This window comes from Mugil cephalus, chromosome 7, assembly GCF_022458985.1.
Source record: "Mugil cephalus isolate CIBA_MC_2020 chromosome 7, CIBA_Mcephalus_1.1, whole genome shotgun sequence".
In the NCBI taxonomy this organism is placed as follows: Eukaryota; Metazoa; Chordata; class Actinopteri; order Mugiliformes; family Mugilidae; genus Mugil; species Mugil cephalus.
The window spans coordinates 3881282-3887281 of NC_061776.1; positions in this window are offsets into that span (position 1 = coordinate 3881282).

The window sequence follows — 6000 nt, forward strand, 5'->3', positions numbered from 1 at the left end:
AAGAGAGAGAAATCTCCATGTCAAGCTCATATCACTGAGTTCCTGCAAGTCTATAGAGCTTAACCACATGCAACCATGGGAATATCACCCTTCCAGCTCAAGTATGGCAGAAAGATGGGAACCAAACTCTGCTTGAGACCATGAATTGAGAGGCAGAGTCAAAAAGAAACAGGTACACGTGACAACATGCACTGATGCCAAGAATCCTTAGCTACACCCAGGAAGCCTTTTAAACTCTGTACATGTCAAGAAAGGAACACAAACATGAAAACACAACCATTTGCACTCACACACTTTTGGAGTCACCAATTAGTCTAAAAAACATGTTCTCCCTATCTGATTAACACACAAGATGATGTGATTGGAAATCCGTTTTCTCCAGCATGTATACGCCTTAGTCAGACTTTTAAGTGGATAACGTGTGTGAACATGTGCCACAACCACGGCGCTGGTATATGACCCCGTAACAAAAACATCCAAAAAAGACAATGTCGTACATCACGTAGGACATTAAAAAAGCTGAACTATTATCCATCTGGTTGTTGTTTGAAATCCCGGCCTGACACAGGAACGAGTCTGGTTTATTATATGATCCTGTTTATTCTCCGTTACATGTAAACTGGGACAAGGGCCGCAATCAGAAAGTCGATTATTGAGCAAAGCTCAATTAAGCCGTGCATGTAAACGTACTGAGCGCTCACCACCAAGTGTAACCATAGTGTTATGACTGTGGTCATTTTACAGGGCTGTCGTGTGTGCTGCATGTGTGCTGTGTTTTTCTTTATTTCTAATCCCTATCTAATAACAGGACTGTGCCAGAGGTGATTGGGAGAACGGGCCACATCTAACTTGTGATTGGCTGCAACTAGATGCTCACCCACCTCATAAGGAACCAAGATGGCAGCCGTCTGGGGGCAGCAGGCTCAAGATTTACTCCCTGTTTCGTCCAGACCTTCACAGTGGGACACCAGGTGGAAGTAGTGATGGACAAACCAAATCTTTCTGAAACACTGAATCAATCTGAAGCAATTGTGTTAAAATGGTTCAGTGTTTCGAAGCATTTGATACAAATAAATGTAGCGACATCTGCTGGATAAAAGTATACATAGCATATTATGTGAGCGCAAAGGGTCGTAAAACAGTGAGGCACTGTTTCAAACTTTATTTATTTATATAGCACTTTTCATACTGAAAAGCATCCCAAAGTGCTTTACATAAGCAGGAGCGTCCATGTCTAGGGGTCCCAATCCCTTAACCATAGGGACGTTGCAGTAAGGATCACCCTGACCCGAGCAGAGAGGCCCCCACACCAAGGTGCAGAGTGTCTAACCACCCAGGCCGAAGGGACCCAAGGGACGGTGCCCCCCTGGGCAGACAAGGACAACCCCAAGGATGGCACCCCAGCTGTTCCACAGTCGGGGGCGAATGGTTGTTTGTCTCTATGTTAGTCCTGCAATAGGCTGGAGACCTGTCCAGGATGTACCCCGCCTCTCACCCAATGCCAGCTGGGATAGACTCCAGCAACCCCCGTGACCCTAGTGAGGATTAAGGGGTAGTATGAGATGAGATGAGAAGTGAAATGCTTTTGGAACTAGGGAGTGTTGGAACAATGTTTGTATAAAATACTTGTTTCTCCATATGTGTGCTTAGTATGTATGTATGTAGGGATGTAAGTCAATATATGTATAATGTGTGAATGCCTATGTGCCAATGTGGTTGGACTGGGGGTTGAAAATAATTAAGATGAACTCAACACATCTGGTCCTTTAGATGTTTAGAATCAGGCAGGACGAGAAATATGACTTTTGAACATATGAATTCATTTCAATGCTTTAAATATCATCAATGATGAAATTGTTGCAATTGAAAACAATGAAACTGATATATTTGATTATATATTATGTTATTTTATTCACAAAAGCATGCAAATAATTCTATCTCATAGTAACATATATAAACAGAGAAGAGCTGAAACATCAGAAAAACAAAAATGGGTCAGTTTTCACATTATAACGTGTTACATGATGTTAAAATATAAAAATCATATTAAAACATGACTCATTTTCAGTGACACCTTTTCTTGTTTCTTGTTGTGGCAGTGATGCTCTGAAATATCTCTGTTGTATTGTTTTCATGATATACTTCTCTGTGCGGTTACTTTTTATCTTTAAAGTACATACTGACAGTACACTTCATGCTATCACCTCTAACCACTGATTGTATATTTACAGTCTATGGTATAAGTCAAACACCTGTGTGTCTACTGTAGTAAATCCAAATTTAATCCTGAAACCAGTTTTAAACCACTTTTTTTTTGCTGATTCAGTCATTAACTGCTGCCCTGAAAAACCTTCACATGGAACATAACCTTCTTCTCTCCATAGAACATGTATTACAGCAGACATATCTGCTGAATATCATGAAAGTAGAGATCCAGTATGAAAAGAAGGAGGAATGAAATGATTTGTGGAGGATGAGATTTTCATTTTCTTTCTTCCTTTCATTGATCAAACTCATCATTGGAGTTTTTCTTTGAATGGTAAAGCTGCAGATGTGAACAGCTACAGTGGTAATGAACAAGCAGCTGGCTCCATAATGACTCTGTTTGTCCAGAACATGGTGGATGTTCTGCATCCAGAGCTCAGAGCTGTTTTACTGAACCACTGTGAGTCATTTGTGTCTGGATGCCTTTGTACTTCCAGTGACTCACCACAGGGTGACGCTGCTTCTCTTTGCTTCTTCATTTCAGCCTCAGGCACCAACAAAATGATCAGAACTGATCAGGTCTGTATTTATCAAACATGTCAGAGCAGGAAATCTCTTGTAACTGACCAGAATCTCTCAGAGTCACTGAGCTTTGATTCTACTTTTAGGAGTTGAAGTCAAACATTTGATCTTCTGCTTTCACTTGTCAAATTCCTCCTGTATGTCCTGAGAGATATTAAAGCTGCACATTGATGTTACATATTACACAGTAAACCTGCTCTGTGGAGGATTTTTAATGGTTTCATCTCTTAAAATGCTCTTCAACAACAGAGAACAGTCTGTGTTACTAAATTCACCACCAACCTGAATGTGTTTGTGGGAACATGAATGTTTTTTAGTCTTTCTGCATCATGTGACCCAGATTTTTTTTCATCTGCTTTCAGATTCAAATCAAGACCATGAAAGGACACAGCAGCTTGATCTGAGCTGTCAATCATCAGCAGCCGTCTCATCTGTGGGCTGCAGGGGCTGATGGGAGCTTTGAGGACCTGCTAGAAACCACGTGGCCTCGTCTCATGTCACAGCTCGTCCTTGTTGGGCCTCAGCTGCATCAGAGCTCCACTTCTCCCCAGGTTCACCAGAGGATACACCACCAACACAAAATGCTTTTCCTCCCAGCTGCTGCTCTGTGCTGTCTGTGTTCAGGTGAGTGTTTCCAACAAACTCCACCTTTAACAAACACTGTCTCACTAACCTTCATCTATCTGTCTGTGTCTCTACAGCCCTGGTTGCCATGGCAGCAGATCTGACCCAGGACCAGTTAACATTGATCAGGAGAGTTGGTCAAACAGTCTCCTTCAGATGTGGAACTGACAAGTGTAGTGATAATAATGTATTCTGGTTCCAGAAGAAAGAAACAGAAACATTCAGAATAATTCTTGTGATTGATAAAAGCGATGGTAAAAATTATAAAGGTTATAATCATCCTCAGAGAGATGATTTCTCAGCTGTGTGTAATCAGAACGTTTGTGAGTTGAAGACAGAGAAAGTTAAAGTTGATCATTCAGCCTCCTACTACTGCTACTGTTTGACAAGAGTTACCCACAGTGAGAAATGATGTGAGCAGCCTGAACAAAAACCAACAGATGAACAGATGTCAAACAGTGTTTGTGACAGGAAGAGAGCAGTAAACCAGAGCCCAGGTTCACATATTTCACCTCCATCTCAGACAGAGTCACAAACTACTGAGCTGAGGGAGATTCTTCTTTCCTGCTCTCACTATTTATTTGACATCAGATTTATTGATGTTGTTGACAGATATTTTAACAGAAAAAAAACATGAAAACAACACAGAGAAGAACAATCACCAAAAACACAAAGTCAATCAAAACATAAAAATTCAACAAAAGACCAAGAAAACACAAAGATATTTTAAAAAGTCATGATATTGAATGATTTCAGACAAATGTTTCAGATTAAGATGAAGCTCCATATCGATCAGCCATAACATTATGACCACCTTCCTAGTATTGTGTATGTTTCCACTCCTTTCATTCATCCTTCTTTTGCTCCAGACACAGGCCCTGAAAGAGAATTTTCCATCATGCATCATATTTATTTTGTAGCCATCAGCATCACATTAATCTTCATCAAATACAATCATCACATACTCAGTAGATCACTTTCACTCTCATCTTCTATCATCTTTCTCAAACTCTCTGTATGTCCTGAGGATGTCTTCTTACTGTCCACAGAGTCTCTCTGATCCAGATCTGTCCTCAGCCTCGTTCACCATCAGTCTCTCTGCTGTCTTCTGTCCACCCTGGTTATTCTAGACTCTTGGACAGTCTCTAACTCAATGCTGATTTATCTCCTGTTGTCTGAATTATTACAAACCTCTGCTCTCTGGTCTTCCTAAAAAGACTATTTACAATTTACAATTGCTACAGAATTCAGCTGCTAATGTCCTGACAAGGACCAGAGGGCGAGAGCACATTACACCAGTTTTAAAATCGCTGCATTGGTTCCCCGTGCGTTTCAGGATCGATTTTAAGGTTCTTTCAGTAGTTTTTAAAGGTCTTAATGGTCTTGGGCCTTCTTATCCGTCTGACTTGCTTTTACGGTATCAACCCTTGTGAACCCTGAGGTCCTCCGGCACCAGCCTTTTAACCAACCACAAGTTAGATTTAGGACACACGGGGAGGAAGCATTCAGTTATTATGGCCACCGACTGTGGAACAGCTGGAGAACCTCAGGGCCACAGAGACTGTTGATACTTTTAAAAAGAGGCTCAAGACGCATGTCTGTAATCAGGCTTTTACATTATTTTATTTATTTATTTATTTATTTATTTACTAGTGTTTTTCATGCATTTTAATACTTTTATTCCACTTTTCTTTTTTGCATGAGGAATTTGCTTCAATCCGTTTTTCCTCAGTTGTAGCTGCTCAGCATTTCAGAACCTGGTTGTGACGCCATGTGTATCTCCCTTGGGAGAAACTAACCCTGCAACCTGTCAGAATGTGGCTAAGTGTACACACACAAGAACAAAGTGGGCAGGCAGCATCCTCCCCTAACTACTGGTTTAGGATTTTGGAGGATGGCAGCACATCATAAACTGCCCCTATCATAAATTTAATCCTGCTAGCCTCCATGCTCCACAGCTCTCTCCACGACACCTTCCTTTTCTCTACACTGTTGTATATTGATGTGCTGAAGAAAGAAGTGATCACCGCTGACAAGTCTTATCTTGCATTTAAAAAGGTTTATTTACAAGAAAGAACAATATCAAACTCTTGCCGAATCTGAGAGAGCTTCTGGCCAATCGTCGAATCCCCTCTCTCGTTCAGCTCCCACAGTCACCTTATAAAGGATGGTCATCCCCAAGAACCCCCATACACAAACAAAACTTATGTCTTATGTCTGGTTAGTTTTACGAGCTGGCATCTGGTAAATGACCTTTTGACCTTTAAACTTTATACACACTTCACAAACCCCAAACACAGGAAAGGGACAGAAGAGAAAAACAAGAAGATAATATACTACAACACTCTCCCAGTTCACCCACTGTCCTTGTTTAGCCTGCGACACTGCCTTAGTGCATCTCATTGCTTCCTATTGCCTATGGATTTTTTCCACTACCATCTTCCTCTTTTCCGCTGTGGACGCCTTCCTCCACAGAGGTTTCCCTGCACACAGTCACAGGCCTCCCTGCCCTTGCTGCACATGTCCCATGATATCCCTAAGCCTGAGGGCAGCCTGTGCCTCCCAACGCGTCTCTTGGATTACCCCCCT